Genomic DNA, 18,371 nt, shown 5'->3' with positions numbered 1-18,371 from the left:
ATTATTTCCAAACAATAAGGAATTATCAGGGTTTTAGATATCCAAATTGATCCAGAAACAAAAAGGGTGATTTTACAAATACACACTTGATAATGGTAATGTGCTTTCACAATACACACAATCTGTGATAAACTCTTCATGTACATCTTTATCTGGTGGTTACTTTCAACAATTTAAAATCATAACAGAGTGAAAGTTTGAATGATTGTTGCCAAATAAAAAAAAACACTACAACAGCTTTATCATATGTATATCTTACATATATAACAGAATTTGGATCTCCAATAGCAGAATATATTTAGCTTGGACCTGCCCAACATTTAAACAAGTGTCTTACAATACACATGAACATGTTTACATATAACAAAAACAATGCAGGCTTTGAGAAAGTATAGAGGGAATTATTTGATTTTGCTTGGAGTGGCAATATTACTATTTTTGCCACTCAGTAAAAATAGTAATTTCCAGTCCTACTTCGTACAAATAATTCTCTCTTTACTTTCTAAAGCAATATATATAATATATTTGTTATTGTATCTTATTTTTAATTTTTCCTTGTTGAATCATCCCCAATCTGGACCACAATCTAGATCGCGCACTGCACTTTCAAAGCCTGGCTGCACTTAACTCATGAGTTCACTGCCCTAAGGAAATCGCGCTCAATAGAATTTGATTAATGACTGCGTCGATGCATCACAGGTCTTGCCAAAGAAAGACAGCTCGAGGAAAGGCACCTCTGAGAGATTGCATGATCTATTCCAGGCAAGAGGTCTAGAATGTCTATTTAGGTCAATTTGATCTACATTAGCTCCAGATTGGTTACACATCAACAAGGACCACATGTATTGTAGTTTAACAACTAGCTATTAAATGAAGGGATACAAAACAAATATATCAGGCATTTCTTTTAAACAGCATAGTAGGAATTATTAAACCTTGGTTGAATTGTCAACATCACTATTTAATAAGCCAGTTCGTAGTTCAACTCTGCGCATGATCACAAGATTCTGCGCAAGATCAGAGGAAGGTCATTTGTACTAAAGTGACATGGTGGTTTAAAATTTAATGAGATACACTGTAAGCACAAACTTCGATGTCTTGATTATTCATATATTCTTTTAAATTGTGTTTTTCATTCACATCCACAAAAAACAATGCATCCACGAATGACTGGTATATTTCACAGTTTGCCAAGTACATTGTACATCCTCTAATATGCATTCAAAGTAGAAATGCAACAAGTACCTTCATAGAATGTTCATTGAAGTGCTAATCTCGTCACCTGGTCTATTCAATTTCTTCATCCCGCTATGTAAGGCATGGATACGTAATATCTTGCTTTAAAATCTTAATGAAAGAAATGAAAGGTCATTTGACCAAAATTGTCCATGAAGTAACTACAAACTGGTCTATTGAAAATAGAAATTGCCAGACCATCCTTAGATCAATAATTTCCACTACACTTTTTGAAAGCCTGATATATTTGTACACAAGAGTGGATTCATAACTCAAAAATACTGCCAATGACAGGCCCTTGCACAGGACGATTTTTGTGAATTGTTGGTTGGCGTATACACATATCCAACCAGGGAAACACAGCAAGAAAATGGCCATTTATCAAATCTTCAGCATGTTTTGAGAGTACTAGTAGTAGGAATACTTATGAAATCAACACAACAAAATTTCATCCTGATAATGAAATTAATCAAAATCCTCCCAACCAAAAATGATGAGAGAAATAACAAAGACGTGCGCTGCATTTGCAGTTTTCCCATGATGCACCATGAGAACTCTAGTAAAGCTGTTCCCTACAGGATCCACTCATTCCCCATGGATACAAAGTCAACATTGACCACAGGGTTGCAGGGCAGCACTGTGAATAATGAATCCACTGCACATTGAAATAACATTGAGATACTGGCCTGTATTCTCAATAGAGGCTTCAATTGTACCATGGTACAAAACCAACTTTTATGCAGCTTTAAAACATTATCAAGCTTAAATTAGGTGCCCTTTTTGTCAAAAGTCTACATTTATAATTTGACTTTTCTTCGTGAACGCAATGAAATAAGAATTATTTCCACAAATCTGCATAATTCATGGTTTTGTACCATGGTGCAATTGAAAACTCTTCTGAGAATCCGGGTCAAAAAAATCCTGAGAAATATCAAATTAACAACCCTGGGGCCCCCGTTTCATGAAAGCAACATAACTCTAGCATGAAGCAATCACTATGGAAAGCCAAGCGAGACAATAATCATTCATGAATAGATTATGCTTTCCAGGTACAAAGTCCATGCATCTGCATTTCATCCATTCATTGCATTGACCAGCTTGGCTTTCCATAGAGATGTGACATTGAGATGGAGTTATGATGATTTCAATGCAACAGGCCGCTGAAAGCTACACCTTCTGTACAAGAATGTATGTAAATATCACCTCAAAGAAAGCTTAATCTATGAAAGCAACGAAAAAGAACTTTTTTCAGGCATACTACAATTTTGAAGAACAGACAAAATAATGGACAACTGTAAGGTTCTAATATGCATGCTGATTCTGATATATGTTTTGCACGTAAGCACGTTGGGAGAGATTACTTGGTGCAAAATAAAACTTAAAGATCAGATTCACGTGAGCACCTGTTTTTTTTTTAAATTTCATTTGTGATCCAAAATCATTGGCAATGTACAGAATACCTGATTTTGAGGTTCTTTGAGGTTCTTTGAGGTTACTTTCAAACTTTTAACTTTATCCAAGCTAAAATAACATACAGGCGTAGTATATTTCAGATGGTACATTTGAAAGCATAACCTAATACCAATATTTCCAACTATTTCACCATCAAGGCCTATTCAAATATGGTGAAACAAATACTCTGCAACCATTTTCAATATGTTCACTTAGTGCAACAAACCACCTCAATGAAGTTAGTGGATGCATAGTAAAACATTCACCCTTGATTTTAAAGGGATGTTTGTCCAAATTTACACAGATAAATAATATTTGTCAGAAGAGAGTGACTGATCTTCAGATTTTTGTAGCAAGGTGGCATAAAAATGAGTCCTTTTGGCTCACATGTTTTTTGGCAGAGTATTAATTTCAAAGTTTGAACAGGCCTTCCTAGGGTGATCAGACCTTTGATCTAGCGACAACTGTTCATTCATTTAAAGGGGAAGTTCACCCTGAAGAAAAGTTTGTTATAAAAAAATAGAAAAAATGATAAAGAATATTGGTGAAAGTTTGAGGAAAATCCATTAAAGATAGAGGAAGACATTAGAATTTAAGTATTGGATTTGTAAAATCATAAACGAGCAGCTGCCCCATACGCCATGTAATAAAATACATTAATTTCAATTTTTTAATGGTTTGAGATGACTTATTTTTGTTTTCTTTGTTGAAAAGGGTGTATAATGTATTCTCTAATAATATACTAAAGGTACAGTGAAAGCCATTTTCAATTTTCTGAGAAATGAAATTTTGTTGATTTTTTACCATACGAAATGGAAGAAAGCTGCTTGCATGTGAAGTCACAAATCAAATCATTGAAATTCTAATAACTTTATTATTCTTTGATGGATTTTTATCAAACCTTCAGCAGTATTTTTTTTTCTGCTATTTTTTACAAAAACCTTTTGTCAGAGTGAACTTCCCGTAAAGGGACAAGTCAACCCCAAGAAAAAGTTGATTTAGGTAAATATAGAAAACAAGTGGAGCCTCCCTGGCAGTCTCGCCTGCATTACACCATTCAATATAGCAGCAGTGCTGACTTTGAAAAACAACTATTGAAAAGGTATTTATAAAAACAAACAAAAGTCATATGATAATAAAATACTACGTTCTAGATCTATAAACTGTCAAAGTTATGGCAATTCAATAAATTCCTCCAAAATGGGAAAAGTTCATTGACCCTATGTGACCTATGACCTTGGTCATGTGGCCTGAAACTCGCACAGGATGTTTGGTGATACATGTCACTCACTATTACTTTTGTATTTTGTTGCACAATTTATACCATATTTTCATATTTTGCAGGTGTTAGTAAGGAAACTCTTCATCGAATCAAAATAGTTATACCAATGGAAATTCTCAAAATTCAGGGAGGTATATGTTTCATACAGACCAGGATGCGCATATAATTGTTAAGTGAAATTAAGCAAAACTTCAAAGTATCATAACTTTCCTGTTTAACATCCGATTTTGATGAAATTTTCAGCATTATCCTTGTTTGATTTTGTCTTTTTATTCAAATGAACTTTTTGTTGCAGTGGACTTGTCCTTTATGAAAGCTGGGGGTGTTTCACAAAGATTTAAGTATGACTTGGAGTCACACTTAAGATGCGTACAAGATATGCAATGCGCAATCTTATTAATCAATACGCAGTAGTGCGCGTCCTCTTTGCATAATCTGATGACCAATGCAGTCATGCCTTTTATACCGCACGCAACTTGGCATTTAAGTGCGACTCTAAGTCATACTTACATCTTTGTGAAACACCCCCGTGGTCTCATGGTTTCAATCTTGATCTCTGATGTTCTGTTAAGCCCACCGCACAATACATACGTGTATGTAATCCATCAGCGACCCAATTTTTTAAAACATCATATATTTGCATTAACTATGGAAGATAAAAAAGTAAAATAATCTTATAAGAAATTTGGAATAATGCCAGGAACATGAAAAAACAAAATATTGTTTCACTGCAAGCCATATCGTCCGAGTAAAATCTAAACTGGTTTAAAGTGTAGCTGATGGTAAGATTTGTATGACATCGCTACAATTTGCAATTGAATCCAATTTCACTCCTTCAAAGGAGGCTCATAGTTGATCGAAATTGAAATTTTGATATTTGTTAATAAAATAAGTTGTGAAGTTAAGATTGAACGCTATTACAATTTTTTTCTTCCAAAATTGGGTTGCAAAAAGATTGTGTAGTGTGCGACAGGCTTTGCTGATCTGGAGCTGCAAGGCATGATCTCAAACCTCCTGGTCTTGAACGTGATACTAGAAGTTCTCTTGGAAGGGATCATCAACAAGCACAAGGAGAGTACCTTCCAAGCAATCTTTGTCATCTGTCACAACCTCCTGTTGATCCCGAGACATCTGTTGCCTCTAGAATGATGCCATCCTTGCTATCTGGTAGCCTTGCATACAGCAGTAGAGCTCTGTGAAAATTGAGATGTAGGTGGGATAGGATGTTGACAGATTATTTTCCCTCAATTCTTCTACTTTCTACTGCTTCTATAGTCCCTTACAAACACAAGTGGAACGCCTCTGGCAGTCTCGCCTGCATTATGCGATTCGATATAGCAGAAGTGCTAACTTTAAAAACAGCTGTTAAATAATTATTCACAAAAGAAAACTCTCATAAGATAATAAAATACCATGCCCATTTCCCCAACATGACCTTTGACCATAATCATGTGGCCTAAGACATGTGCAAAACAAAAATTCATACTTGATTACCCTTGGGCTATTCCACGTTACTCACGTTACATTTGGAGACACCTTGACTCATACTTGGAGCTGAAACTCCATTATTATTGATAGGAACTAAAACATCTCCTTATCACAGCAAAGTACACAGTCTGACTATCCTTCGTATAAAAACAAAACTTGGGAAATTCTATTATGCTCCTGGAAAATCTTTGGAATGTGTCGGTTACTCACGTTACATGATTTGGACATGCATAAAATGAAGAGTAGACATAAGTGAAAAGTCTCCTCATACAAGGCTTTTATGAAAGTTGATTATATTCATTTCACAGAAGTATATTAGGGAGACAAACTTTGTATATAATTAAAAAAATAAAGAACACATGGTTTTTACTTGGGGTGCAGATAATATGGTTACTCACGTTACGGTTACTCACGTTACATTTTGTCCATGTATGGTTAAAAACTTACATGTCATTAAAAATTCAATAATGTGTATAAAATTCATTGCTAGGAACATCTAAAAGAGATTTTATACCAAAAATTGGAACAATTGGAGCTTTATTAGGGAGTAGGAGGGAAAAGTACGATTTCGCTTACTAATTATGCATAAATTAGCATAATCGCTTAATACCAATTTGCATGAAATAAATTACTGTATAGTATTGTAGATTATGTCTAAGACAACCTGCATGCAAATTTTCGGCGTGATCGTGCGGCCAATGGCCGAGATCTCAAGGGGGGCCTGGGAGCCCCCCCCCCTCCCCCCACCCCCCGGCCATATCAACTCCCAAAATACCCCGGCCTAGATAGGGTTACAGGTAAGGGCATTCAATGTGTTTTCGAACACTCTTTAAAGTTTGGTTAATCAAAACCAAGTCTTACTAATGCACTCTCGCATTGTGAATACTTCTACTAATATTCAATTTTTTGTGTGATTGTATGACCACTGATATTTTGATGAACAAAGAGTCGCATCAAAGAGATGTACCCTCATTTTGCTTTTAATTAATCAAAAATAACTTCACAACTCACCATGAGAATTAAAACTTGACATCCCACAGAAAATGTTACCGAACTGAATAATTTTTACTGGTTACTCACATTACATGATGGTTACTCACGTTACAAAGTTACTCACGTTACAGTTTTTCTTCATCATTTTTATAAAAAAATTGTACTTTTTAATGATTTTGATAGTCATCACTGTGTCAAAGATTGTTTGAAGGAAGAGAATTTAAAATCCCACCAATTAATTGTGAAGAATTTTTCTCTCAGAAAACAAAGTCAGTTTTTTTGGTTACTCACGTTACATCACCTGAGCAGGTTGCAATATTCATTTTTGAATGAGTACCAGAAATTTAGTTGAAAAGCGGTTGTGTATTTTAAGTAATTTGACTCTTCTAAACTTCAGAAATATGTAAAGTGGTATGTTGTTGCAACAACAAAATGGTAATAAGGCATATTTCATTTTTCACTATTTTTCTTGTATTTTGGTACACAATGGAAGACACAACTTTTGACCATTTTTTTCCAAAGTATACATATGAAAATAAACTTTTTATTTCTTGTTCCTGAAACTATCATGTATGAAGGACTTAAAGTATTAAAAAATTCAAGAAAATATTGAATTTGAATTTTTAAGCTCATGTCCACCAACCTGTGGAATTGCCCCTTTATGTCTGTGATCCACAAACTTTTTAAGTTATGATGCCGATTCAACAAATACCCCCAACATTATCAAGGTTTGTTGACCCTACATGACCTTTGACCTTGATTATGTGACCTAAAACTAGGGCAGGATCCTCAGTAATACACTACCACCCTTATGTCCAAGTTTCATCAACTAGGTCCAAATACTTTTAAAATTATGACGACATTTCAAAAACTTAACCTTGGTTAAGATTTCAATATTGATTCCCCCAACATGGTCTAAATTCATTGACCCTAAATGACCTAACCTTGGTCATGTGACCCTGAAACTCGGGCAAGATATTCAACAATACTTGATTACACTTATGGCCAAGTTTCATAAACTAGGTCTATATACTTTCTAAGTTATAACATTTCAAAAACTTAACCTTGGCAGGTGAGAAAAAAAAGGGGGCACTCGACCACAAAAGTGGTAGGTATGTGCTGCGGGCTTTGGAGCGGGCTTCTTGTAGAAAGGAGGGTCCTCGGAACGGGCTTTGGAACTACAAATGTTTGTAAAAACAGGGGTCCTTGGAATGGTTCACCTGCGAGTGAGTGCGTATGCATCCTTATGGAACGTGCATGCAGCTAGCCCGGCGGCACGGGCACTGTGTTCTCTTGCGCAGAAGCAATGGTCCGACAGCGCTCTGCAGGCCACTTTTTACCAAAAATGCAGCTCATTGTAGCGGATCCATGCAGCCGGAATGGCGCAATGAAAAATATGGCTTTGGAACAGATTTCTTTCTTCTCTTTTCTCGATAAGAAGAAAATGCTATGCTCTGGAACAGCTTTCTTTGTTCTTTTAAAATGGGAGACCCCTCCAAGGCACATACCCACCATGCAATATACACTGAGTGCCCCAACCCCAGGCAAAAACCATAAAAACAAAACAGGTTTTTGAACGATATGACACAGTAAATTGGAACACAATTACACTGGTTTCATCGGAGTAATATCACAGTCGTGCTATTGTGGTGACTGGAAAACCATGCATTTACAGCCAACCCAAATAAAATTTGTTTTTAGAGGAAAAAGAAAATAAGACAAGTTGATAGGTGAAAGTTTGAACAATACCGGACAAACAATAAGAAAGTTATAAATTTTTAAAAGTTGTATTGGTAATCACTATACCCATGGAGACTTCAAATTGGCCGCATATGTGATGTCATAGTGATGTAAGGCAAGGACTTCACTTCAATGTACTGCAATACATAAAATGACTAAAATGTCATTTTTTCTAAAGTTTTATTTCAAATTATATTTTTCTGTCATGAGGACATAAAACAATACACTACCTGGGTTATATTTAGATTACTTCCCAGGGGAGTGGATACTTTAGAGAAAACCACAAATACCTGATATAAGTACACAACCTCTGGGGAAGTTGTCCTTGCCCCCTTGTCATAATTTAATTACCCAGTTGCAAATTTGAAATCTACATACCGGTAATCTTAGGGATCTCAATATCAAAGTAACCACAACTTTCATATTGCTTGTCCGACTTCTTTCAAACTTTCACCATTCCATTTTAATTATTTTTCTCCTTTTCAACACAACATTTTATGACCAGTGCTAGTTTCCCCTTTAATTTGCAGTGAAACATGATACAGATGCATCAAAACCATTGTTAGTCTCTTCCAAGTTAACATCAGTGGTAATGCCATGCTTTAATGACAGTAAAGTCATTAAATACCTTCTCTTGTCCATGCTTTAATGACAGTAAAGTCATTTAAGTACGTTCTTTTGTCCACCTCTATCTGACAGAAAATTCATAGGCAGTTCCGTACCTGACAATCGACCTTTCCCTTCTCCGTTTCTTGTTTCCTTATGTTTGGGTACAGTCACGTCATGTGTAAAAGATCCAGCGGCAGATGTATCGCTTCTAGCTCACCCCCAGGCCTCAGGGCGACATTGCCCCCTGGTACTTGGGTTCCGTTATGAGGAACATGGCAAACTTTCAGTGTTAGCATGGTTTGAGGCTGCCGACTCTGCTTCAGTGTTTCGATAATTCTGTTTCAAAGGAAAAGTACAGGGAGAGAATTCACGTTCATGGATATCAATCATCACCGTTGTCACTTTACATCTCAGAGCACTGTTACACTCTGCAATTAATTCCAGACTTCGGTGTACTGTACACCTTCATTTGGGGTACACCCTAATACTTCTCACTTGTTTAAAAAATAGACAAAATAGCAATGTACGTCTAGAGATGTAGTTTGCCGAACCTCTGCCTGAAACCATAAATGTACTAGTATACTAGAAATTGATGGAAACTGTTATGTCATTGTTGACATTGGAAGTTAACATTCTACAGAGGACAACACCTATTTTAGCATGGATGCTTTACAAATTCAAAGTGCGGTTAAATCCGATAGTACATTAACAAGTATTCATAGGAGTTTTTTCCAGCTGATAGATTACCAGATTCAGTAAACAGGTTTCCATCGGCTCTCATTGTAAACTGAGATTACCATGACCAACCCGGTTGTCATTGGGCTGTCTTTTATTTTAACTAGTATGGTCATGCAGATTTCTTTATTCTTTTGGTAGACACCCATCGATGTGATCTTCACACCCTAAAATTTTCCTAGACATTAATGCTCGTGACTGGTGTTCTAATACTCGCTCATTACAATCTCACTGGTCTGCAGTATGAGGACAGTACTGCCTTTATTTTCTGTTACACAGAGTTCGAGGCAATACCATGTCCATACTGGAACCATCAGATTCAATAGCCAAATGCATGAATGTGGCCATGGCTTCTAGCTCAATGAAACCGAGTTAGACATGAACTGATCAATGACTGCAATATGACAAGCCAACAGTTTTTGCCAGTCATCAAAAGCACTACCCACTAAAATTGAGTGATATTTTTAATATTGCCACACGATTAGAATGGTCAAATGTTGGCAATATCTTGACAATACGATTTCATCTGCACATGCTGTACTTGAACGAAACGAACGTTCATAGTAACTGAGTGAGCAAGGGTAATCTGACCAGAGTACATTGTCTGTTCTGTTTATGATTGTCTCTACTACTCCAAAGGTAAAATGGAATTCAGAGTGTTTGCCCAGTGTTCCTCTTTCTGAAACTGCCCACAGGTTATTCATTAAGGCTGCGTCCCAGTGGCTAATGGACACATAATGTGTGCATAAGGGACGAATGGACCATCAAAATTTCAGGGATGGCTTCATCCGCCCCAGAAATGGACAGAATTTGCGAAAATCAGTAAATGGATGCTCAATAGACCATCCCGAGTTCTATTCTGAATTTCGCCTACATGTAGGTAGCAGAGATATTTTTGGTCCCAAGAGATTTGACTTCAGTAGGCAAATTCTTTTGGTAATGAAAAAAAGCACTCAATTAACAAAATACTTGACACATTTTCTTTTGAGTACATACACATTGCCATCAACTGAAAGGGAACTAGTAGTTGGCATCTTTGTGTATTTGTTAGGATCATGGAGTATCATTCTTACCTGCAGTGTTAACCACTCCTGCCAATTATCGGTCTTGATAACTCAAAGTCGTCCTTGACATATCTATAGGAAATCTGTTGGGATACCATCATCGTTGACTGAGTTCACAGTTGTGTTTGGTGTACAGGACATCCAATGGGTCACCATCATTGATAACCCATGTTCATAGTTGTCTTTGATGAAGAGGAAAACCGTTGGGACGACAACACCATTAACCAAGTTCACAAAATTTGTCTTTGATGTAGAGGACATTCACTGGGATACCACCATCGTTGACCAAGTTCAGCTTTCTTTAGTGTACAGGACATCCAATGGGTCACCATCATTGATAACCCATGTTCATAGTTGTCTTTGATGTAGTGGAAATCCGTTGGGACGACAACACCATTGACCAAGTTCACAGTTGTCTTTGATGTAGGGGACATCCACTTGGATGCCATCATCAATGCCTGAATTCTCAACAGGGATAGAAATCTTCTCTAGGCCATGAGCTATGTTTCTGCATTAACATGAAGATATCAAAGTCATGGATTCATTAAAATCACCATCATCATTGATGACATCATAAAGTTTAGGAGGCATATTAAAATCAAGCTGTCTAAATTCTACTATATCTACAAAACTTAACTTGGTTCTTTTTATATTGATTTATTTGTGAAAAATAAATAAATATCAAAATATGTGTTTGTTACATCTTCTAATTTGAATTTTATCCAAGTCAAGGAAGCTTTACATGTATTTTTCAAGATGAAAAATTGGAGAATAACTGAGTCTAAACTATCGACCAAACTGTTGGATTTCATACCAACTTTTTCTTTTATTCTGGACTCAATTTAAACTTCATGATTTCACAACTCTTGGTAGCGGTAATCTTTTTTTCTGCAGTTCCCTTTGATATTGCACAGGAATTTAAAATTGAATACAAATTGCAGTAATTGTAAGGAGAACATCTTCTGATGCTGCACGTCGTAATATTATTGAGAAAATGTTAGTTTCCTTGAGGCCTACCCATTTTCATAAAATCAATAGTTCATAAAAATAAACAGAGCAGTTGGCATATTTGCATATTTCTAGAATTGTGGTGTACAGGCATCATTCTTACCTCATTGCATAGAAGAAATCTGTTGGGACATCATCATTGTTGACCAAGTTCACAGTTGTCTTTGGCATAGAGGAAATCCTTTGGGACCCCATCATTGTTGACCCGAGATCTAAGCTGCCTCTGAAGTAGAGGAAATCTGTCAGGATGCTTTCATTGTTGACCATGTCCCACAGTTGTCTTTGATGTAGAGCAAGTCCACTGGGATGATGCCATCATCATTGACTGAGTTCACAGTTGTCCTTGATGTAAAGGAAATCAGTTGGGACACCATCATCAACGATTGAGTTCTCAACATGGATAGGAATCTTCTCTAGGTCATAAGCTCTGTCTCTGCATAAATATAAAGACATCAAAATCATGGAGTCATTAAAATCACCATCATCATTAATGGCATCATCTAAGTTTAGGAGGCATAAATCAAGCTGACTCAATTTTTGAAATGTAACTAATTACAACTTTTTAGTACTAATTTCTCTGAAATAAATTTCTAATTGGCTACATTACCAGACATCTTTCATTTACAAAATACTTTATACAATTTTTCATGATTTTCAATTGCATTATTTGCATTTGCTGGACCGACTCTCTGGAAAAGTTTTGCTCTGATTATATTGAAGTTTAAGTCATGAGACTGTCTGGTTATTCTGGTTGTTGGCCTGGAGGATGCTTTGGAAGTGATTTGATTTATATTACATGGAGTTATGTTGTGCATTTCTTTAAACAAAAATATAAGCCGGCTACTTGTTCTCCTGTCTTGGAGAGTATCCCACTTTAGAATACTCATAATTTCAGCTACACTACTTGTGCGTTGATACTTGTTAGATACAAATCGTGCTGCCCTTCCTTGAGTTTTTTCAAGTTTATCTTGAAGAATTTTCTGTAGAGCTTTGATATAGATCTGTTTTTTTTTGTTTTGAAAGAAATAAACCACTCTTTTCCTTTTCTTTTGTCTTCAACTCAAAAATTTGGTGCCTTTCAAGTTTATCCATGGGGAGATTGGTAAGTTTGGATTGTGAAGTTCTTGCTAATTTTGTTTCATAATTTAGTATGGAAGTATGCATACATTTATGTGCAGTGATTTCACTCTAGAATCTGAATTTCAGGCCTCGAAAGCCATCGACGGCCATGGCCGTCATGCCCTTCTTCTTTTTGCTAAAAGTTACGGCCACTAGAAATGTGCCCTTTTTTATATGCCCTTTTTTGTCATAAATGTGCCCTTTTTCTGATATACAATGTACCCCTTTTGAAAGGCTGCACCTTTTTTCTGAGCGAGGAAAACTTTTCTCCGATCTCAAAAAGTATTCAATACCTTAGCTTTACCAGCGACGTCCAGTGCATGTATCAGTCTAGTCCGAAGCCGCCCGAACGATGAGCTAGCTATACACAGCTGGCCGGCCGCCGGCCGCTAGTGCACTTTTCATATATGCTATGTAAGCTGCAGCATAAGAATGGACGAGCGCGAGCTCCGTATGTGTACTACACAAATGTCGCGCGCGCTGTACTGTCCTGGCGAGCGCGCGCGATGCGTAAGTACAGTACTTTTAATGTGAGTGTTTCATTAAGCTGTTCGTCAGAACTTTTACGAACAACTTAGGAACGACCCGTGATACTTTCTTGGGTGCTAATCAGATTCACATTTAATTACATGTAGCTCAAGAAGGTATCACCAGTCGTGCGTAAAGTTCATTTTTCTTAAAGTAAATAATGTGGTTTGGTAATGAATCTGATGTATAACATCGACTATGGAAAGCCCCCCCCCCCCACGCCGCGAAACTGTAACACCTACAAATAATTTATTACATGCCCCTTAAAAAGTGGCCTTGGTGCCCTCTGCTGCCTGGCCTCAGTGAAAAAGTGCCCCTCAAAAAAGTGGCCTTGCCCCCCCCAAATCCTATTTCGAGGCCTGGAATTTATTTATTTTTCTTTAAAAAAAGAGAGCTCTAACAGCCCAGGGTCTTCCTAATATGTATACAAATCTAAGAAATGCATCAAAAACTGATAAAATATATTAATGCTAATTTTTATGTATCCTTCTTGATACTTGAAATGAATTGTATACAATGCTACATAAATATTTAACACTTAGCTGCTCATCCCTCCTAAAATAATGTAATCAAATGACAGGGTCTCTAAAGACTAAAATCAAAAGCTTCATTTTATACATGTATACCCAGTTGTTGTGCGTCCGGACAGGTTGTGTGTCCCGACAATCAATTTTAGAAAGTCATTTGGAAAAGTTTACAAGGGAAGTTTTATCAATTTTTAGTACAAAGTGTCAGCAAATATTATAAAGAACAAAATAGAAGATGATTACAACTATTGAATTCGTATTTTTAGTGTAATCCAAAGACAAAAAAGGAAGGCTTCAAAAATATAAAGTGTCCGGACACAAGACCCCATCCTATAACAAATTGTTAAAACAATAAATTACAAAAGGAATCGTTGAAACGGTCAAATACATCAGAAAATAGCACACTTGTATTTTTATACCATAGGCCTACCACAAATTTGGATGAATAAGTGCGACTTAAACTGAAATAACTCTATATTCCTTGATGAAAATTGGTCTAAATCTAGAGTTCTATCTTGGTAAAATGAAAGGTCTAAGTAAGTATGACTACCGCCGTACAAGCAGCGTACCATCTATGCTTCATCTGCTTCAGTGGCCAAGTCTTCAAGAGAGGAGAGCTCAGCAGAAAGTTTTATATGATATACAGCATACTCCATGGCTTGGTTGATCTTCCGTCCGCCAATCTCATCCAGTAACAGCCCCACGCACTCGGGGAAATCCACAAAAACTCCAGGTTCCCTATGCAAGGACACGATTTCTCCAACATCTTTTTATCCAGACGCTATCAGGCTGTGGAATTCATTACCACCTGTCGCTGTCAACTGCACTTCATTGGAGCCTTTCAAGCTGGAGGTGCAGTGTGTCAAGCTTCGTTAAGCTTCAGTCTGGTTTTTTAGCTTCACATAGAGTCCATTGTAGAAATTTTTTACTTGCACTGTACACTCAACACTTGACAAGCACAAGGGGTGATTTCAAGTTCAGTGTTGACCTTTTGGTGTTGGGTCAATTTTTACACGATTATAACACCAAAGATAAATGGGGGATGGTCCCGAAAAGTCACTCACTAGTTGTTGAGATGTCAATAATGTGATCTGGATCAGTTTTACAAGCTCTGAATAAGTTTTGGAGCTAGGGAAGCAACCGAAATTTCAACACCAACACCAAGGCCAACACCGAACTTGAAATCACCCAATGTACGAATACGCCAGTGGCGGACTGTACCAGCCTGGAAGAAGAAGACTAGATCTAGAGCTTTCAAATGACACCAAATTTATTATTGATATTTGAATGAATGATTTTCATTTTTTGGGTCACATAGATCTACCTAGTAGTATATGGTGAGATACTACCACATATCGACCACCTCTTTTGAACCCGACCACCTTGCGCGCGTTAAAATTATTGCGTATTACAAACGATACGCGCGGGAGAGTAGGCGCAGTGTCCATAGAAACGGTAAAAATCGATTTTAACGAGAAAAAGGAAGCAACAAAAAGTATAAAATTGAGTAGAATTAATCAAAATTGTATTGACCAGACCCAAACCGCCGCAAAAAAACCAAGAAAATCCGATAGGAAACGGCTTTAGAAGAAATTTCCGTCGTCAATCGTCGAATCATGTACCGGAGCTCGCAATGGAAGTAGTGAGACGATCATTTAGCATGTTGACATCATCGAACTGATTTGGAAGAGTTAAAATTCTTCGCCATCGCGACAAGAATCGGCCGTAAACTTAGTGTATCGCGGGTGGTCGGTTTCAAAAGATGGGTGCAAATGAGCAAATGTAAAATCGTCGTATTCGTTGTTCGTCGATATATACGCGGATCGAATCGGAGTCGCCGTGCGAAACATGGGAATCTGATCTGCTTAATTTTCTCTGCACAAATGAGACGAAAACTGGGTAAAATTTATGAATTTTTTCGCAGATACGATGCTTAGAAGATTAGGTGGTCGATAAGGGGTAGTTCCAACCATATACCCTGTTTTTTTTTACCCAGTTGTTGTGTATCCGGACGATCAATTTTAGAATGTCATTTGGAAAAATTTACAAGCGAAGTTTCATCATTTTTTAGGACAAAATGTTAGGAATATTATAAAGAACAAAATCGATAATGATTACATTTACAAGTAATAAATTCATATTTTAAGTGTTATCCACAGACCAAAAGAAGGCTTCAAAAAGATAAAGTGTCCGGACACCCGACCCCCCATCCTAGTACGTCACTAGTACTGATGTTAGAGTGGGTAAAGCTAAAGTAGAAAAGGGGTCCACAAAAAAAATTATTGAACAGCCAAATCTCTTTTTCATGCCTGGATCGTAGCTTATCTCACGCATATCGCGCTGACGCTAGCGCTAGTCTTCGAGAACTTGTCATTTTTGCCGGTAACCCTGGGCCCTGGCAAACTTGACCATATTCAGGCAAGGGAGTTTCGCCGTCTTCGTCCGCGCGGAGAAACTCCCCGACTCCATCTCAACGTGCAACCCGGGCATGCAATTCAAGAAAACAACCGGAAACAAACACAGAGACTTATCATCATTCCGTATATCCAGTTGTTGTGTATCCGGACGGGTTGTGTGTCCGGACGATCAATTTTAGAAGGCAGTGTATACAGCCACACGCGTGTGTCTTTACCATCCAGCCACACGCGTGTGGTTATATCCAGAACACCTATCTGTGGATACCGCCACACGCCGCCAGTAATAACAGTAAAACACGTACCGCGGTATGTAGGTCTGACCGTCTATATCACGATCAAAATAACCTCATTTCTTCATTAAATTCTTACATTCTAAACCCCTTTGATTTCTTTAAATCGTTTCAATTTCATTCTCACCGTCTTCTTTCCTTGCTTTTCTTGTCTTGTTACAAAAGGCCGCCTGTTAAATAGCAAATTTCCACACTTTTTCTACTTGTGTCGATTCTCTACTGAATCTAGGCTATGTGCGCGTACGTACGAAACCCAAACTGTGTATGTCTACTACTGCGCTGCGCTAACGCTGTATGGGTCTGCCACGTGCACCGCGAAGGAAGCCAGAATCGACACAAGTAGAAAAAGAGAATTTGCTGTTAAACAGACGACCGTTTGTAACAAGACAAGAAAAGCAAGGAGAGAAGACGGTGAGAATGAAATTGAAACGATCTAAGGATATCAAAGGGGTTTAGAATGTAAGAATTTAATGAAGAAATGAGGTTATTTTGATCGTGATATAGACGGTCAGACATACAGACATACGTGTTTTACTGTTATTACTGGCGGCGTGTGGCGGTATCCACAGATATGTGTTCTGGATATAACCACACGCGTGTGGCTGGATGGTAAAGACACACGCGTGTGGCTGTATACACTGCCATTTTAGAATGTCACTTGGCAAAGTTTACCAGCGAAGTTTCATCAATTTTTAGTACAAAATGTTAGGAAATATTATAAAGAACAAAATAAAAATGATTACAAGTAATTCATATTTTTAGTGTATTCCACAGACAAATAAGAAGGCTTCAAAAAAGATAAAGTGTCCGGACACCCGACCCCCCATCCTACGTCCTACTATATTCATGATATTAAATAAAATCATGCGAAATACAAGAGTACGAAATCTTCTCCTACCTCTAAATTACCCCTGTATTTGGAAGAAAATTTCACGAAAAAGCTCCTCTCGTTTTTTAAATCTGGCGCATTGCCATTTATGATTGCTCATGTAATACCAAGGAAGCTCCTCTAGAGGGCCAGGGGAAGCAGCACTATTATAGGCCTTGGCCTTGTGAATGTGAGCATAAAAATATCTATAAAACAAAAATCCAGTTTTTATATTGCTGAATCACCTATGATTTTTTTTCAATACGTTTCTCATTTATTCATCTTTGATTATCCCTCCCAGGGGCTAACAAATGTGGAGCTTGGGGGCATGACCGAGAAAAAAAAGAGAAGGGAAAGAGAGAATGGTGAAATAATTTGTTATTTTCAGAATATTACGTCAAAATCATAGAGAAAATACTACTAGTTAAAATATATCTCTATGGGCCTATATGGTCAAAATCTACTCCAAAATAAAATGCCGTAATTTTTGCCAGATCGCTATCATTAGTTTATGCGATTCTCCATATCATTCTAGCAGGGGCGTCGATCCATTTTTAAGATTGGGGGGGGGGGGGGGGCAAAATCATTAACGTTCCAAAGGCGCTGGATCATTTTTTTTTTTAAAAAAACAAGTGCACACCTAGTTAGCAATAATGCATATAGCATTCCATTTATTTGAAAGCAGGATAAAAGAGCAATGCATATTAAATGCCTTGCTCATGGGCATAGGTGCCACGGCCGGGGATCGAACCCCGGACTTTGATCCATGTATAGCCAGGCGCCTTAGACCACTCGGCCACGGAACCTCCACTACAAGACACCCACTACAAGACACACACATACACACACACACACACACACACACATATATATATATAATATATATATATATATGTAAAGCTTTACATGTACAACAGCTTTTGGCAACTCTTTTTTATTTAAATATTGTAAAGAAATGGATGAAGAGAATGATGGTAGGCGTAGCTTAAATCAAGGTTTCCCAGAGCTATCTACC

At 37.3% G+C, this 18,371-nt stretch overlaps 1 long non-coding RNA gene across 1 annotated transcript; it reads right to left on the bottom strand.

The window, feature by feature from the left end:
* Positions 1-4,254: 4,254 nt before the first annotated feature.
* On the bottom strand, positions 4,255-17,475 carry LOC121411914. The gene is made up of 5 exons (XR_005969555.1): positions 17,387-17,475; positions 11,711-12,040; positions 10,609-11,107; positions 8,914-9,136; positions 4,255-5,163 (listed from the first exon to the last, which is right to left on the bottom strand). It is a non-coding gene; the product is annotated as an uncharacterized LOC121411914 (long non-coding RNA).
* Positions 17,476-18,371: the final 896 nt, after the last annotated feature.

The sequence above is a fragment of the Lytechinus variegatus genome, chromosome 3 (genome assembly GCF_018143015.1).
Source record: "Lytechinus variegatus isolate NC3 chromosome 3, Lvar_3.0, whole genome shotgun sequence".
Lineage (NCBI taxonomy): Eukaryota > Metazoa > Echinodermata > Echinoidea > Temnopleuroida > Toxopneustidae > Lytechinus > Lytechinus variegatus.
The sequence above is the reverse complement of the archived record's forward strand: the minus strand, read 5'-3'. Positions and strand labels throughout refer to the sequence as shown.